Here is an 18649-nt window from a genome sequence, read left to right as displayed (position 1 = left end):
GCCACACGGTCACTGACAAACAAGTGGAACTTATATACGACTCATCTCAAAACGCTCACACCACTGAGGAGTTGTGTTTTCGTTCTACACAGACGCTGCCCCTTGCTCTTTCCCACCCATTTGATACATTCAACCTGCTACGAGACCTACCAAATATAGACTGGGAAACTAAACCACACACTTTGTGCATTCGGAAATGTAAGGCAGGGCGTCCCTCGCCGCATTTGCTACGATGTCCATTTGCTACATCTGCACAAGTAGCGGCGGCGACGACGACGACGACGACGACGACAACCGCGGAAGGCTCTGAGATATGTGAGAAATACATCTATAAAATATATTTCAGACTGTCCCATCCCACCTTATGCTGTACCGCTTTGGCAAATGCTTTATCTGCGCCATTCGCCTTAATCACATCTGAGAGTAATTCTTAATAAAACGCCTCTCGCTAATTGTTAGTCGTCCCAGATACTGTTTGCTATAAGGCCACGACGCGCAACTGATATCCAAAATTCGTCTGCCTCCTGTGAGGATCGAACTCACGACCCCTGGTTTACTAGACCAGTGCTCTGCCACTGAGCTAAAGAGGCGCGGCCTAGCGGTACTTTTGCGTACTTCATCCTTACGGTCGTCTGGATCATCAGACTTCAGCTGATAACACTTCATATTACCGTCTAATATTTGCAGCTATGGCGACCCATTACTGCTTGCCTACACATCTGACACGTAAAGGAAGTGCTCTCCAAATAACACCACTTGCATTTCAGAACATGTCTTTCACACATGTCTACAAAATCACCTTCACCTTCAAATACAGTTTCGTAGCGACTGACGGAGACGTAGGGAAAGTTTAAGGTGCTATTTCCATTACATCACGTTAATGAGAAAAACGGTAAGTTACATCTGCAGAGGAACAAAATTCCGTTCCTCCCCACGTGGGGCTCGAACCCACGACCCTGGGATTAAGAGCCTTATGTTCTACCGACTGAGCTAGCCGCGCTGCCTCGGTGAGTATATGCCGGTTAGCACGTCACACAGTACTCGTTTGGGTTGATTGGTCCCATACAGAACCTCCCCATGTTGCCTAATGTTTTCCTAACGTCACACTCGTCACGTAGTTCACTTTTATTTCATAATCATTTCTGAGAGGTAACAGAATTGCATGACAACCTGCAGAGCTAGTTTCGTCAAAATTAACACACATACTTGATGTGACTCATAAGCCGAACGAGTTACTTTCCGACGTTATTTTAGATGTGCAAGTGCCAGTCAAAAACACGCGGCGACGGCAATATGCAAACCAATTCGCTAGTTAACACCGGTCTTGTTGTGCGTGTTTTAAGCTGAAGAGCATCTCCAAGCAGAAAATGGTCAACAGCAACATTCACACGGTTTCGTACTGCTCAAGTGCTACACTAAAACGGTAAGTTTCTTTTTCAGATCTGGAAAAACACGACCGAGAGAGGAATCAAACACGCAATCTTCGGATACGAAGTCCGACGCCTTATCCATTAGGCCACACGGTCACTGACAAACAAGTGGAACTTATATACGACTCATCTCAAAACGCTCACACCACTGAGGAGTTGTGTTTTCGTTCTACACAGACGCTGCCCCTTGCTCTTTCCCACCCATTTGATACATTCAACCTGCTACGAGACCTACCAAATATAGACTAGGAAACTAAACCACACACTTTGTGCATTCGGAAATGTAAGGCAGGGCGTCCCTCGCCGCATTTGCTACGATGTCCATTTGCTACATCTGCAGAAGTAGCGGCGGCGACGCCGACGACGACGACGACGACGACGACGACGACGACTCAACCGCGGAAGGCTCTGAGATATGTGAGAAATACATCTATAAAATATATTTCAGACTGTCCCATCCCACCTTATGCTGTACCGCTTTGGCAAATGCTTTATCTGCGCCATTCGCCTTAATCACATCTGAGAGTAATTCTTAATAAAACGCCTCTCGCTAATTGTTAGTCATCCCAGATACTGTTTGCTATAAGGCCACGACGCGCAACTGATATCCAAAATTCGTCTGCCTCCTGTGAGGATCGAACTCACGACCCCTGGTTTACTAGACCAGTGTTCTGCCACTGAGCTAAAGAGGCGCGGCCTAGCGGTACTTTTGCGTACTTCATCCTTACGGTCGTCTGGATCATCAGACTTCAGCTGATAACACTTCATATTACCGTCTAATATTTGCAGCTATGGCGACCCATTACTGCTTGCCTACACATCTGACACGTAAAGGAAGTGCTCTCCAAATAACACCACTTGCATTTCAGAACATGTCTTTCACACATGTCTACAAAATCACCTTCACCTTCAAATACAGTTTCGTAGCGACTGACGGAGACGTAGGCAAAGTTTAAAGTTGCTATTTCCATTACATCACGTTAATCAGAAAAACGGTAAGTTACATCTGCAGAGGAACAAAATTCCGTTCCTCCCCACGTGGGGCTCCAACCCACGACCCTGGGATTAAGAGCCTTATGTTCTACCGACTGAGCTAGCCGCGCTGCCTCGGTGAGTATATGCCGGTTAGCACGTCACACATTACTCGTTTGGGTTGATTGGTCCCATACAGAACCTCCCCATGTTGCCTAATGTTTTCCTAACGTCACACTCGTCACGTAGTTCACTTTTATTTCATAATCATTTCTGAGAGGTAACAGAATTGCATGACAACCTGCAGAGCTAGTTTCGTCAAAATCAACACACATACTTGATGTGACTCATAAGCCGAACGAGTTACTTTCCGACGTTATTTTAGATGTGCAAGTGCCAGTCAAAAACACGCGGCGACGGCAATATGCAAACCAATTCGCTAGTTAATACCGGTCTTGTTGTGCGTGTTTTAAGCTGAAGAGCATCTCCAAGCAGAAAATGGTCAACAGCAACATTCACACGGTTTCGTACTGCTCAAGTGCTACACTAAAACGGTATGTTTCTTTTTCAGATCTGGAAAAACACGACCGAGAGAGGAAGCAAACACGCAATCTTTGGATACGAAGTCCGACGCCTTATCCATTAGGCCACACGGTCACTGACAAACAAGTGGAACTTATATACGACTCATCTCAAAACGCTCACACCACTGAGGAGTTGTGTTTTCGTTCTACAGAGACGCTGCCCCTTGCTCTTTCCCACCCATTTGATACATTCAACCTGCTACGAGACCTACCAAATATAGACTGGGAAACTAAACCACACACTTTGTGCATTCGGAAATGTAAGGCAGGGCGTCCCTCGCCGCATTTGCTACGATGTCCATTTGCTACTTCTGCAGAAGTAGCGGCGACGACGACGACGACGACAACCGCGGAAGGCTCTGAGATATGTGAGAAATACATCTATAAAATATATTTCAGACTGTCCCATCCCACCTTATGCTGTACCGCTTTGGCAAATGCTTTATCTGCGCCATTCGCCTTAATCACATCTGAGAGTAATTCTTAATAAAACGCCTCTCGCTAATTGTTAGTCGTCCCAGATACTGTTTGCTATAAGGCCACGACGCGCAACTGATATCCAAAATTCGTCTGCCTCCTGTGAGGATCGAACTCACGACCCCTGGTTTACTAGACCAGTGCTCTGCCACTGAGCTAAAGAGGCGCGGCCTAGCGGTACTTTTGCGTACTTCATCCTTACGGTCGTCTGGATCATCAGACTTCAGCTGATAACACTTCATATTACCGTCTAATATTTGCAGCTATGGCGACCCATTACTGCTTGCCTACACATCTGACACGTAAAGGAAGTGCTCTCCAAATAACACCACTTGCATTTCAGAACATGTCTTTCACACATGTCTACAAAATCACCTTCACCTTCAAATACAGTTTCGTAGCGACTGACGGAGACGTAGGGAAAGTTTAAAGTTGCTATTTCCATTACATCACGTTAATGAGAAAAACGGTAAGTTACATCTGCAGAGGAACAAAATTCCGTTCCTCCCCACGTGGGGCTCGAACCCACGACCCTGGGATTAAGAGCCTTATGTTCTACCGACTGAGCTAGCCGCGCTGCCTCGGTGAGTATATGCCGGTTAGCACGTCACACAGTACTCGTTTGGGTTGATTGGTCCCATACAGAACCTCCCCATGTTGCCTAATGTTTTCCTAACGTCACACTCGTCACGTAGTTCACTTTTATTTCATAATCATTTCTGAGAGGTAACAGAATTGCATGACAACCTGCAGAGCTAGTTTCGTCAAAATTAACACACATACTTGATGTGACTCATAAGCCGAACGAGTTACTTTCCGACGTTATTTTAGATGTGCAAGTGCCAGTCAAAAACACGCGGCGACGACAATATGCAAACCAATTCGCTAGTTAACACCGGTCTTGTTGTGCGTGTTTTAAGCTGAAGAGCATCTCCAAGCAGAAAATGGTCAACAGCAACATTCACACGGTTTCGTACTGCTCAAGTGCTACACTAAAACGGTAAGTTTCTTTTTCAGATCTGGAAAAACACGACCGAGAGAGGAATCAAACACGCAATCTTCGGATACGAAGTCCGACGCCTTATCCATTAGGCCACACGGTCACTGACAAACAAGTGGAACTTATATACGACTCATCTCAAAACGCTCACACCACTGAGGAGTTGTGTTTTCGTTCTACACAGACGCTGCCCCTTGCTCTTTCCCACCCATTTGATACATTCAACCTGCTACGAGACCTACCAAATATAGACTGGGAAACTAAACCACACACTTTGTGCATTCGGAAATGTAAGGCAGGGCGTCCCTCGCCGCATTTGCTACGATGTCCATTTGCTACATCTGCAGAAGTAGCGGCGGCGACGCCGACGACGACGACGACGACGACGACGACTCAACCGCGGAAGGCTCTGAGATATGTGAGAAATACATCTATAAAATATATTTCAGACTGTCCCATCCCACCTTATGCTGTACCGCTTTGGCAAATGCTTTATCTGCGCCATTCGCCTTAATCACATCTGAGAGTAATTCTTAATAAAACGCCTCTCGCTAATTGTTAGTCATCCCAGATACTGTTTGCTATAAGGCCACGACGCGCAACTGATATCCAAAATTCGTCTGCCTCCTGTGAGGATCGAACTCACGACCCCTGGTTTACTAGACCAGTGTTCTGCCACTGAGCTAAAGAGGCGCGGCCTAGCGGTACTTTTGCGTACTTCATCCTTACGGTCGTCTGGATCATCAGACTTCAGCTGATAACAATTCATATTACCGTCTAATATTTGCAGCTATGGCGACCCATTACTGCTTGCCTACACATCTGACACGTAAAGGAAGTGCTCTCCAAATAACACCACTTGCATTTCAGAACATGTCTTTCACACATGTCTACAAAATCACCTTCACCTTCAAATACAGTTTCGTAGCGACTGACGGAGACGTAGGCAAAGTTTAAAGTTGCTATTTCCATTACATCACGTTAATCAGAAAAACGGTAAGTTACATCTGCAGAGGAACAAAATTCCGTTCCTCCCCACGTGGGGCTCGAACCCACGACCCTGGGATTAAGAGCCTTATGTTCTACCGACTGAGCTAGCCGCGCTGCCTCGGTGAGTATATGCCGGTTAGCACGTCACACAGTACTCGTTTGGGTTGATTGGTCCCATACAGAACCTCCCCATGTTGCCTAATGTTTTCCTAACGTCACACTCGTCACGTAGTTCACTTTTATTTCATAATCATTTCTGAGAGGTAACAGAATTGCATGACAACCTGCAGAGCTAGTTTCGTCAAAATCAACACACATACTTGATGTGACTCATAAGCCGAACGAGTTACTTTCCGACGTTATTTTAGATGTGCAAGTGCCAGTCAAAAACACGCGGCGACGGCAATATGCAAACCAATTCGCTAGTTAATACCGGTCTTGTTGTGTGTGTTTTAAGCTGAAGAGCATCTCCAAGCAGAAAATGGTCAACAGCAACATTCACACGGTTTCGTACTGCTCAAGTGCTACACTAAAACGGTATGTTTCTTTTTCAGATCTGGAAAAACACGACCGAGAGAGGAAGCAAACACGCAATCTTTGGATACGAAGTCCGACGCCTTATCCATTAGGCCACACGGTCACTGACAAACAAGTGGAACTTATATACGACTCATCTCAAAACGCTCACACCACTGAGGAGTTGTGTTTTCGTTCTACACAGACGCTGCCCCTTGCTCTTTCCCACCCATTTGATACATTCAACCTGCTACGAGACCTACCAAATATAGACTGGGAAACTAAACCACACACTTTGTGCATTCGGAAATGTAAGGCAGGGCGTCCCTCGCCGCATTTGCTACGATGTCCATTTGCTACATCTGCAGAAGTAGCGGCGGCGACGACGACGACGACGACGACGACGACGACGACAACCGCGGAAGGCTCTGAGATATGTGAGAAATACATCTATAAAATATATTTCAGACTGTCCCATCCCACCTTATGCTGTACCGCTTTGGCAAATGCTTTATCTGCGCCATTCGCCTTAATCACATCTGAGAGTAATTCTTAATAAAACGCCTCTCGCTAATTGTTAGTCATCCCAGATACTGTTTGCTATAAGGCCACGACGCGCAACTGATATCCAAAATTCGTCTGCCTCCTGTGAGGATCGAACTCACGACCCCTGGTTTACTAGACCAGTGCTCTGCCACTGAGCTAAAGAGGCGCGGCCTAGTGGTACTTTTGCGTACTTCATCCTTACGGTCGTCTGGATCATCAGACTTCAGCTGATAACACTTCATATTACCGTCTAATATTTGCAGCTATGGCGACCCATTACTGCTTGCCTACACATCTGACACGTAAAGGAAGTGCACTCCAAATAACACCACTTGCATTTCAGAACATGTCTTTCACACATGTCTACAAAATCACCTTCACCTTCAAATACAGTTTCGTAGCGACTGACGGAGACGTAGGCAAAGTTTAAAGTTGCTATTTCCATTACATCACGTTAATGAGAAAAACGGTAAGTTACATCTGCAGAGGAACAAAATTCCGTTCCTCCCCACGTGGGGCTCGAACCCACGACCCTGGGATTAAGAGCCTTATGTTCTACCGACTGAGCTAGCCGCGCTGCCTCGGTGAGTATATGCCGGTTAGCACGTCACACAGTACTCGTTTGGGTTGATTGGTCCCATACAGAACCTCCCCATGTTGCCTAATGTTTTCCTAACGTCACACTCGTCACGTAGTTCACTTTTATTTCATAATCATTTCTGAGAGGTAACAGAATTGCATGACAACCTGCAGAGCTAGTTTCGTCAAAATTAACACACATACTTGATGTGACTCATAAGCCGAACGAGTTACTTTCCGACGTTATTTTAGATGTGCAAGTGCCAGTCAAAAACACGCGGCGACGGCAATATGCAAACCAATTCGCTAGTTAACACCGGTCTTGTTGTGCGTGTTTTAAGCTGAAGAGCATCTCCAAGCAGAAAATGGTCAACAGCAACATTCACACGGTTTCGTACTGCTCAAGTGCTACACTAAAACGGTAAGTTTCTTTTTCAGATCTGGAAAAACACGACCGAGAGAGGAATCAAACACGCAATCTTCGGATACGAAGTCCGACGCCTTATCCATTAGGCCACACGGTCACTGACAAACAAGTGGAACTTATATACGACTCATCTCAAAACGCTCACACCACTGAGGAGTTGTGTTTTCGTTCTACACAGACGCTGCCCCTTGCTCTTTCCCACCCATTTGATACATTCAACCTGCTACGAGACCTACCAAATATAGACTGGGAAACTAAACCACACACTTTGTGCATTCGGAAATGTAAGGCAGGGCGTCCCTCGCCGCATTTGCTACGATGTCCATTTGCTACATCTGCAGAAGTAGCGGCGGCGACGACGACGACGACGACGACGACGACAACCGCGGAAGGCTCTGAGATATGTGAGAAATACATCTATAAAATATATTTCAGACTGTCCCATCCCACCTTATGCTGTACCGCTTTGGCAAATGCTTTATCTGCGCCATTCGCCTTAATCACATCTGAGAGTAATTCTTAATAAAACGCCTCTCGCTAATTGTTAGTCATCCCAGATACTGTTTGCTATAAGGCCACGACGCGCAACTGATATCCAAAATTCGTCTGCCTCCTGTGAGGATCGAACTCACGACCCCTGGTTTACTAGACCAGTGTTCTGCCACTGAGCTAAAGAGGCGCGGCCTAGCGGTACTTTTGCGTACTTCATCCTTACGGTCGTCTGGATCATCAGACTTCAGCTGATAACACTTCATATTACCGTCTAATATTTGCAGCTATGGCGACCCATTACTGCTTGCCTACACATCTGACACGTAAAGGAAGTGCTCTCCAAATAACACCACTTGCATTTCAGAACATGTCTTTCACACATGTCTACAAAATCACCTTCACCTTCAAATACAGTTTCGTAGCGACTGACGGAGACGTAGGCAAAGTTTAAAGTTGCTATTTCCATTACATCACGTTAATGAGAAAAACGGTAAGTTACATCTGCAGAGGAACAAAATTCCGTTCCTCCCCACGTGGGGCTCGAACCCACGACCCTGGGATTAAGAGCCTTATGTTCTACCGACTGAGCTAGCCGCGCTGCCTCGGTGAGTATATGCCGGTTAGCACGTCACACAGTACTCGTTTGGGTTGATTGGTCCCATACAGAACCTCCCCATGTTGCCTAATGTTTTCCTAACGTCACACTCGTCACGTAGTTCACTTTTATTTCATAATCATTTCTGAGAGGTAACAGAATTGCATGACAACCTGCAGAGCTAGTTTCGTCAAAATCAACACACATACTTGATGTGACTCATAAGCCGAACGAGTTACTTTCCGACGTTATTTTAGATGTGCAAGTGCCAGTCAAAAACACGCGGCGACGGCAATATGCAAACCAATTCGCTAGTTAATACCGGTCTTGTTGTGCGTGTTTTAAGCTGAAGAGCATCTCCAAGCAGAAAATGGTCAACAGCAACATTCACACGTTTTCGTACTGCTCAAGTTCTACACTAAAACGGTATGTTTCTTTTTCAGATCTGGAAAAACACGACCGAGAGAGGAATCAAACACGCAATCTTCGGATACGAAGTCCGACGCCTTATCCATTAGGCCACACGGTCACTGACAAACAAGTGGAACTTATATACGACTCATCTCAAAACGCTCACACCACTGAGGAGTTGTGTTTTCGTTCTACACAGACGCTGCCCCTTGCTCTTTCCCACCCATTTGATACATTCAACCTGCTACGAGACCTACCAAATATAGACTGGGAAACTAAACCACACACTTTGTGCATTCGGAAATGTAAGGCAGGGCGTCCCTCGCCGCATTTGCTACGATGTCCATTTGCTACTTCTGCAGAAGTGGCGGCGGCGGCGGCGACGACGACGACGACGACGACGACGACGACGACGACGACGACGACGACAACCGTGGAAGGCTCTGAGATATGTGAGAAATACATCTATAAAATATATTTCAGACTGTCCCATCCCACCTTATGCTGTACCGCTTTGGCAAATGCTTTATCTGCGCCATTCGCCTTAATCACATCTGAGAGTAATTCTTAATAAAACGCCTCTCGCTAATTGTTAGTCATCCCAGATACTGTTTGCTATAAGGCCACGACGCGCAACTGATATCCAAAATTCGTCTGCCTCCTGTGAGGATCGAACTCACGACCCCTGGTTTACTAGACCAGTGCTCTGCCACTGAGCTAAAGAGGCGCGGCCTAGCGGTACTTTTGCGTACTTCATCCTTACGGTCGTCTGGATCATCAGACTTCAGCTGACAACACTTCATATTACCGTCTAATATTTGCAGCTATGGCGACCCATTACTGCTTGGCTACACATCTGACACGTAAACGAAGTGCTCTCCAAATAACACCACTTGCATTTCAGAACATGTCTTTCACACATGTCTACAAAATCACCTTCACCTTCAAATACAGTTTCGTAGCGACTAACGGAGACGTAGGCAAAGTTTAAAGTTGCTATTTCCATTACATCACGTTAATCAGAAAAATGGTAAGTTACATCTGCAGAGGAACAAAATTCCGTTCCTCCCCACGTGGGGCTCGAACCCACGACCCTGGGATTAAGAGCCTTATGTTCTACCGACTGAGCTAGCCGCGCTGCGTCGGTGAGAATATGCCGGTTAGCACGTCACACAGTACTCGTTTGGGTTGATTGGTCCCATACAGAACCTCCCCATGTTGACTAATGTTTTCCTAACGTCACACTCGTCACGTAGTTCACTTTTATTTCATAATCATTTCTGAGAGGTAACAGAATTGCATGACAACCTGCAGAGCTAGTTTCGTCAAAATTAACACACATACTTGATGTGACTCATAAGCCGAACGAGTTACTTTCCGACGTTATTTTATATGTGCAAGTGCCAGTCAAAAACACGCGGCGACGGCAATATGCAAACCAATTCGCTAGTTAACACCGGTCTTCTTGTGCGTGTTTCAAGCTCAAGAGCATCTCAAAGCAGAAAATGGTCAACAGCAACGTTCACACGGTTTCGTACTGCTCAAGTGCTACACTAAAACGGTATGTTTCTTTTTCAGATCTGGAAAAACACGACCGAGAGAGGAATCAAACACGCAATCTTCGGATACGAAGTCCGACGCATTATCCATTAGGCCACACGGTCACTGACAAACAAGTGGAACTTATATACGACTCATCTCAAAACGCTCACACCACTGAGGAGTTGTGTTTTCGTTCTACACAGACGCTGCCCCTTGCTCTTTCCCACCCATTTGATACATTCAACCTGCTACGAGACCTACCAAATATAGACTGGGAAACTAAACCACACACTTTGTGCATTCGGAAATGTAAGGCAGGGCGTCCCTCGCCGCATTTGCTACGATGTCCATTTGCTACTTCTGCAGAAGTGGCGACGACGACGACGACGACGACGACGACGACGACGACGACAACCGCGGAAGGCTCTGAGATATGTGAGAAATACATCTATAAAATATATTTCAGACTGTCCCATCCCACCTTATGCTGTACCGCTTTGGCAAATGCTTTATCTGCGCCATTCGCCTTAATCACATCTGAGAGTAATTCTTAATAAAACGCCTCTCGCTAATTGTTAGTCATCCCAGATACTGTTTGCTATAAGGCCACGACGCGCAACTGATATCCAAAATTCATCTGCCTCCTGTGAGAATCGAACTCACGACCCCTGGTTTACTAGACCAGTGCTCTGCCACTGAGCTAAAGAGGCGCGGCCTAGCGGTACTTTTGCGTACTTCATCCTTACGGTCGTCTGGATCATCAGACTTCAGCTGACAACACTTCATATTACCGTCTAATATTTGCAGCTATGGCGACCCATTACTGCTTGGCTACACATCTGACACGTAAACGAAGTGCTCTCCAAATAACACCACTTGCATTTCAGAACATGTCTTTCACACATGTCTACAAAATCACCTTCACCTTCAAATACAGTTTCGTAGCGACTGACGGAGACGTAGGGAAAGTTTAAAGTTGCTATTTCCATTACATCACGTTAATGAGAAAAACGGTAAGTTACATCTGCAGAGGAACAAAATTCCGTTCCTCCCCACGTGGGGCTCGAACCCACGACCCTGGGATTAAGAGCCTTATGTTCTACCGACTGAGCTAGCCGCGCTGCCTCGGTGAGTATATGCCTGTTAGCACGTCACACAGTACTCGTTTGGGTTGATTGGTCCCATACAGAACCTCCCCATGTTGCCTAATGTTTTCCTAAAGTCACACTCGTCACGTAGTTCACTTTTATTTCATAATCATTTCTGAGAGGTAACAGAATTGCATGACAACCTGCAGAGCTAGTTTCGTCAAAATTAACACACATACTTGATGTGACTCATAAGCCGAACGAGTTACTTTCCGACGTTATTTTATATGTGCAAGTGCCAGCCAAAACACGCGGCGACGGCAATATGCAAACCGATTCGCTAGTTAACACCGGTCTTGTTGTGCGTGTTTCAAGCTCAAGAGCATCTCCAAGCAGAAAATGGTCAACAGCAACGTTCACACGGTTTCGTACTGCTCAAGTGCTACACTAAAACGATATGTTTCTTTTTCAGATCTGGAAAAACACGACCGAGAGAGGAATCAAACACGCAATCTTCGGATACGAAGTCCGACGCCTTATCCATTAGGCCACACGGTCACTGACAAACAAGTGGAACTTATATACGACTCATCTCAAAACGCTCACACCACTGAGGAGTTGTGTTTTCGTTCTACACAGACGCTGCCCCTTGCTCTTTCCCACCCATTTGATACATTCAACCTGCTACGAGACCAACCAAATATAGACTGGGAAACTAAACCACACACTTTGTGCATTCGGAAATGTAAGGCAGGGCGTCCCTCGCCGCATTTGCTACGATGTCCATTTGCTACTTCTGCAGAAGTGGCGGCGGCGGCGACGACGACGACGACGACGACGACGACGACGACGACGACGACGACGACGACGACCGCGGAAGGCTCTGAGATATGTGAGAAATACATCTATAAAATATATTTCAGACTGTCCCATCCCACCTTATGCTGTACCGCTTTGGCAAATGCTTTATCTGCGCCATTCGCCTTAATCACATCTGAGAGTAATTCTTAATAAAACGCCTCTCGCTAATTGTTAGTCATCCCAGATACTGTTTGCTATAAGGCCACGACGCGCAACTGATATCCAAAATTCGTCTGCCTCCTGTGAGGATCGAACTCACGACCCCTGGTTTACGAGACCAGTGCTCTGCCACTGAGCTAAAGAGGCGCGGCCTAGCGGTACTTTTGCGTACTTCGTCCTTACGGTCGTCTGGAACATCAGACTTCAGCTGACAACACTTCATATTACCGTCTAATATTTGCAGCTATGGCGACCCATTACTGCTTGGCTACACATCTGACACGTAAAGGAAGTGCTCTCCAAATAACACCACTTGCATTTCAGAACATGTCTTTCACACATGTCTACAAAATCACCTTCACCTTCAAATACAGTTTCGTAGCGACTGACGGAGACGTAGGCAAAGTTTAAAGTTGCTATTTCCATTACATCACGTTAATGAGAAAAACGGTAAGTTACATCTGCAGAGGAACAAAATTCCGTTCCTCCCCACGTGGGGCTCGAACCCACGACCCTGAGATTAAGAGCCTCATGTTCTACCGACTGAACTAGCCGCGCTGCCTCGGTGAGTATATGCCGGTTAGCACGTCACACAGTACTCGTTTGGGTTGATTGGTCCCATACAGAACCTCCCCATGTTGCCTAATGTTTTCCTAACGTCACACTCGTCACGTAGTTCACTTTTATTTCATAATCATTTCTGAGAGGTAACAGAATTGCATGACAACCTGCAGAGCTAGTTTCGTCAAAATTAACACACATACTTGATGTGACTCATAAGCCGAACGAGTTACTTTCCGACGTTATTTTAGATGTGCAAGTGCCAGTCAAAAACACGCGGCGACGGCAATATGCAAACCAATTCGCTAGTTAACACTGGTCTTGTTGTGCGTGTTTTAAGCTGAAGAGCATCTCCAAGCAGAAAATGGTCAACAGCAACATTCACACGGTTTCGTACTGCTCAAGTGCTACACTAAAACGGTATGTTTCTTTTTCAGATTTGGAAAAACACGACCGAGAGAGGAATCAAACACGCAATCTTCGGATACGAAGTCCGACGCCTTATCCATTAGGCCACACGGTCACTGACAAACAAGTGGAACTTATATACGACTCATCTCAAAACGCTCACACCACTGAGGAGTTGTGTTTTCGTTCTACACAGACGCTGCCCCTTGCTCTTTCCCACCCATTTGATACATTCAACCTGCTACGAGACCTACCAAATATAGACTGGGAAACTAAACCACACACTTTGTGCATTCGGAAATGTAAGGCAGGGCGTCCCTCGCCGCATTTGCTACGATGTCCATTTGCTACTTCTGCAGAAGTGGCGGCGGCGGCGACGACGACGACGACGACGACAACCGCGGAAGGCTCTGAGATATGTGAGAAATACATCTATAAAATATATTTCAGACTGTCCCATCCCACCTTATGCTGTACCGCTTTGGCAAATGCTTTATCTGCGCCATTCGCCTTAATCACATCTGAGAGTAATTCTTAATAAAACGCCTCTCGCTAATTGTTAGTCATCCCAGATACTGTTTGCTATAAGGCCACGACGCGCAACTGATATCCAAAATTCGTCTGCCTCCTGTGAGGATCGAACTCAAGACCCCTGGTTTACTAGACCAGTGCTCCGCCACTGAGCTAAAGAGGCGCGGCCTAGCGGTACTTTTGCGTACTTCATCCTTACGGTCGTCTGGATCATCAGACTTCAGCTGACAACACTTCATATTACCGTCTAATATTTGCAGCTATGGCGACCCATTACTGCTTGCCTACACATCTGACACGTAAAGGAAGTGCTCTCCAAATAACACATCTTGCATTTCAGAACATGTCTTTCACCCATGTCTACAAAATCACCTTCACCTTCAAATACAGTTTCGTAGTGACTGACGGAGACGTAGGCAAAGTTTAAAGTTGCTATTTCCATTACATCACGTTAATCAGAAAAACGGTAAGTTACATCTGCAGAGGAACAAAATTCCGTGCCTCCCCACGTGGGGCTCGAACCCACGACCCTGGGATTAAGAGCCTTATGTTCTACCGACTGAGCTAGCCGCGCTGCCTCGGTGAGTATATGCCGGTTAGCACGTCACACAGTACTCGTTTGGGTTGATTGGTCCCATACAGAACCACCCCATGTTGCCTAATGTTTTCCTAACGTCACACTCGTCACGTAGTTCACTTTTATTTCATAATCATTTCTGAGAGGTAACAGAATTGCATGACAACCTGCAGAGCTAGTTTCGTCAAAATTAACACACATACTTGATGTGACTCATAAGCCGAACGAGTTACTTTCCGACGTTATTTTAGATGTGCAAGTGCCAGTCAAAAACACGCGGCGACGGCAATATGCAAACCAATTCGCTAGTTAACACCGGTCTTGTTGTGCGTGTTTTAAGCTGAAGAGCATCTCCAAGCAGAAAATGGTCAACAGCAACATTCACACGGTTTCGTACTGCTCAAGTGCTACACTAAAACGGTATGTTTCTTTTTCAGATCTGGAAAAACACGACCGAGAGAGGAATCAAACACGCAATCTTCGGATACGAAGTCCGACGCCTTATCCATTAGGCCACACGGTCACTGACAAACAAGTGGAACTTATATACGACTCATCTCAAAACGCTCACACCACTGAGGAGTTGTGTTTTCGTTCTACACAGACGCTGCCCCTTGCTCTTTCCCACCCATTTGATACATTCAACCTGCTACGAGACCTACCAAATATAGACTGGGAAACTAAACCACACACTTTGTGCATTCGGAAATGTAAGGCAGGGCGTCCCTCGCCGCATTTGCTACGATGTCCATTTGCTACTTCTGCAGAAGTGGCGGCGGCGGCGACGACGACGACGACGACGACGACGACGACAACCGCGGAAGGCTCTGAGATATGTGAGAAATACATCTATAAAATATATTTCAGACTGTCCCATCCCACCTTATGCTGTACCGCTTTGGCAAATGCTTTATCTGCGCCATTCGCCTTAATCACATCTGAGAGTAATTCTTAATAAAACGCCTCTCGCTAATTGTTAGTCATCCCAGATACTGTTTGCTATAAGGCCACGACGCGCAACTGATATCCAAAATTCGTCTGCCTCCTGTGAGGATCGAACTCACGACCCCTGGTTTACTAGACCAGTGCTCTGCCACTGAGCTAAAGAGGCGCGACCTAGCGGTACTTTTGCGTACTTCATCCTTACGGTCGTCTGGATCATCAGACTTCAGCTGACAACACTTCATATTACCGTCTAATATTTGCAGCTATGGCGACCCATTACTGCTTGGCTACACATCTGAGACGTAAAGGAAGTGCTCTCCAAATAACACCACTTGCATATCAGAACATGTCTTTCACACATGTCTACAAAATCACCTTCACCTTCAAATACAGTTTCCTTGCGACTGACGGAGACGTAGGCAAAGTTTAAAGTTGCTATTTCCATTACATCACGTTAATCAGAAAAACGGTAAGTTACATCTGCAGAGGAACAAAATTTCGTTCCTCCCCACGTGGGGCTCGAACCCACGACCCTGGGATTAAGAGCCTTATGTTCTACCGACTGAGCTAGCCGCGCTGCCTCGGTGAGTATATGCCGGTTAGCACGTCACACAGTACTCGTTTGGGTTGATTGGTCCCATAGAGAACCACCCCATGTTGCCTAATGTTTTCCTAACGTCACACTCGTCACGTAGTTCACTTTTATTTCATAATCATTTCTGAGAGGTAACAGAATTGCATGACAACCTGCAGAGCTAGTTTCGTCAAAATTAACACACATACTTGATGTGACTCATAAGCCGAACGAGTTACTTTCCGACGTTATTTTAGATGTGCAAGTGCCAGTCAAAAACACGCGGCGACGGCAATATGCAAACCAATTCGCTAGTTAACACCGGTCTTGTTGTGCGTGTTTTAAGCTGAAGAGCATCTCCAAGCAGAAAATGGTCAACAGCAACATTCACACGGTTTCGTACTGCTCAAGTGCTACACTAAAACGGTATGTTTCTTTTTCAGATCTGCAAAAACACGACCGAGAGAGGAATCAAACACGCAATCTTCGGATACGAAGTCCGACGCCTTATCCATTAGGCCACACGGTCACTGACAAACAAGTGGAACTTATATACGACTCATCTCAAAACGCTCACACCACTGAGGAGTTGTGTTTTCGTTCTACACAGACGCTGCCCCTTGCTCTTTCCCACCCATTTGATACATTCAACCTGCTACGAGACCTACCAAATATAGACTGGGAAACTAAACCACACACTTTGTGCATTCGGAAATGTAAGGCAGGGCGTCCCTCGCCGCATTTGCTACGATGTCCATTTGCTACTTCTGCAGAAGTGGCGGCGGCGGCGACGACGACGACGACGACGACGACGACGACGACGACGACGACGACAACCGCGGAAGGCTCTGAGATATGTGAGAAATACATCTATAAAATATATTTCAGACTGTCCCATCCCACCTTATGCTGTACCGCTTTGGCAAATGCTTTATCTGCGCCATTCGCCTTAATCACATCTGAGAGTAATTCTTAATAAAACGCCTCTCGCTAATTGTTAGTCATCCCAGATACTGTTTGCTATAAGGCCACGACGCGCAACTGATATCCAAAATTCGTCTGCCTCCTGTGAGGATCGAACTCACGACCCCTGGTTTACTAGACCAGTGCTCTGCCACTGAGCTAAAGAGGCGCGACCTAGCGGTACTTTTGCGTACTTCATCCTTACGGTCGTCTGGATCATCAGACTTCAGCTGACAACACTTCATATTACCGTCTAATATTTGCAGCTATGGCGACCCATTACTGCTTGGCTACACATCTGAGACGTAAAGGAAGTGCTCTCCAAATAACACCACTTGCATATCAGAACATGTCTTTCACACATGTCTACAAAATCACCTTCACCTTCAAATACAGTTTCCTTGCGACTGACGGAGACGTAGGCAAAGTTTAAAGTTGCTATTTCCATTACATCACGTTAATCAGAAAAACGGTAAGTTACATCTGCAGAGGAACAAAATTTCGTTCCTCCCCACGTGGGGCTCGAACCCACGACCCTGGGATTAAGAGCCTTATGTTCTACCGACTGAGCTAGCCGCGCTGCCTCGGTGAGTATATGCCGGTTAGCACGTCACACAGTACTCGTTTGGGTTGATTGGTCCCATAGAGAACCACCCCATGTTGCCTAATGTTTTCCTAACGTCACACTCGTCACGTAGTTCACTTTTATTTCATAATCATTTCTGAGAGGTAACAGAATTGCATGACAACCTGCAGAGCTAGTTTCGTCAAAATTAACACACATACTTGATGTGACTCATAAGCCGAACGAGTTACTTTCCGACGTTATTTTAGATGTGCAAGTGCCAGTCAAAAACACGCGGCGACGGCAATATGCAAACCAATTCGCTAGTTAACACCGGTCTTGTTGTGCGTGTTTTAAGCTGAAGAGCATCTCCAAGCAGAAAATGGTCAACAGCAACATTCACACGGTTTCGTACTGCTCAAGTGCTACACTAAAACGGTATGTTTCTTTTTCAGATCTGCAAAAACACGACCGAGAGAGGAATCAAACACGCAATCTTCGGATACGAAGTCCGACGCCTTATCCATTAGGCCACACGGTCACTGACAAACAAGTGGAACTTATATACGACTCATCTCAAAACGCTCACACCACTGAGGAGTTGTGTTTTCGTTCTACACAGACGCTGCCCCTTGCTCTTTCCCACCCATTTGATACATTCAACCTGCTACGAGACCTACCAAATATAGACTGGGAAACTAAACCACACACTTTGTGCATTCGGAAATGTAAGGCAGGGCGTCCCTCGCCGCATTTGCTACGATGTCCATTTGCTACTTCTGCTGAAGTGGCGACGACGACGACGACGACGACGACAACCGCGGAAGGCTCTGAGATATGTGAGAAATACATCTAT

The 18649-nt window shown here is 46.1% G+C and overlaps 13 non-coding genes across 13 annotated transcripts; all 13 read right to left on the bottom strand.

The window, feature by feature from the left end:
• Nucleotides 1-518: 518 nt before the first annotated feature.
• On the bottom strand, nt 519-590 carry Trnat-agu (transfer RNA threonine (anticodon AGU)). The gene has a single exon. It is a non-coding gene; the product is annotated as a tRNA-Thr (tRNA).
• A 1460-nt stretch (nt 591-2050) lies between these two features.
• Nucleotides 2051-2122, bottom strand: Trnat-agu (transfer RNA threonine (anticodon AGU)). The gene has a single exon. It is a non-coding gene; the product is annotated as a tRNA-Thr (tRNA).
• A 1435-nt stretch (nt 2123-3557) lies between these two features.
• On the bottom strand, nt 3558-3629 carry Trnat-agu (transfer RNA threonine (anticodon AGU)). The gene has a single exon. It is a non-coding gene; the product is annotated as a tRNA-Thr (tRNA).
• Nucleotides 3630-5084: 1455 nt separating this feature from the next.
• On the bottom strand, nt 5085-5156 carry Trnat-agu (transfer RNA threonine (anticodon AGU)). Its single transcript has one exon. It is a non-coding gene; the product is annotated as a tRNA-Thr (tRNA).
• Nucleotides 5157-6609: 1453 nt separating this feature from the next.
• Nucleotides 6610-6681, bottom strand: Trnat-agu (transfer RNA threonine (anticodon AGU)). Its single transcript has one exon. It is a non-coding gene; the product is annotated as a tRNA-Thr (tRNA).
• Nucleotides 6682-8128: 1447 nt separating this feature from the next.
• Nucleotides 8129-8200, bottom strand: Trnat-agu (transfer RNA threonine (anticodon AGU)). The gene has a single exon. It is a non-coding gene; the product is annotated as a tRNA-Thr (tRNA).
• Nucleotides 8201-9674: 1474 nt separating this feature from the next.
• Trnat-agu (transfer RNA threonine (anticodon AGU)) lies at nt 9675-9746 on the bottom strand. The gene has a single exon. It is a non-coding gene; the product is annotated as a tRNA-Thr (tRNA).
• A 1453-nt stretch (nt 9747-11199) lies between these two features.
• Nucleotides 11200-11271, bottom strand: Trnat-agu (transfer RNA threonine (anticodon AGU)). The gene has a single exon. It is a non-coding gene; the product is annotated as a tRNA-Thr (tRNA).
• A 1473-nt stretch (nt 11272-12744) lies between these two features.
• On the bottom strand, nt 12745-12816 carry Trnat-cgu (transfer RNA threonine (anticodon CGU)). The gene has a single exon. It is a non-coding gene; the product is annotated as a tRNA-Thr (tRNA).
• Nucleotides 12817-13154: 338 nt separating this feature from the next.
• Trnak-cuu (transfer RNA lysine (anticodon CUU)) lies at nt 13155-13227 on the bottom strand. Its single transcript has one exon. It is a non-coding gene; the product is annotated as a tRNA-Lys (tRNA).
• A 1033-nt stretch (nt 13228-14260) lies between these two features.
• On the bottom strand, nt 14261-14332 carry Trnat-agu (transfer RNA threonine (anticodon AGU)). Its single transcript has one exon. It is a non-coding gene; the product is annotated as a tRNA-Thr (tRNA).
• A 1453-nt stretch (nt 14333-15785) lies between these two features.
• On the bottom strand, nt 15786-15857 carry Trnat-agu (transfer RNA threonine (anticodon AGU)). Its single transcript has one exon. It is a non-coding gene; the product is annotated as a tRNA-Thr (tRNA).
• A 1468-nt stretch (nt 15858-17325) lies between these two features.
• Nucleotides 17326-17397, bottom strand: Trnat-agu (transfer RNA threonine (anticodon AGU)). Its single transcript has one exon. It is a non-coding gene; the product is annotated as a tRNA-Thr (tRNA).
• Between the last annotated feature and the right edge of the window lie 1252 nt (nt 17398-18649).

This window comes from Schistocerca gregaria, chromosome 4 (genome assembly GCF_023897955.1).
Source record: "Schistocerca gregaria isolate iqSchGreg1 chromosome 4, iqSchGreg1.2, whole genome shotgun sequence".
In the NCBI taxonomy this organism is placed as follows: domain Eukaryota; kingdom Metazoa; phylum Arthropoda; class Insecta; order Orthoptera; family Acrididae; genus Schistocerca; species Schistocerca gregaria.
This window is presented reverse-complemented; position numbering and strand designations above follow the sequence as displayed.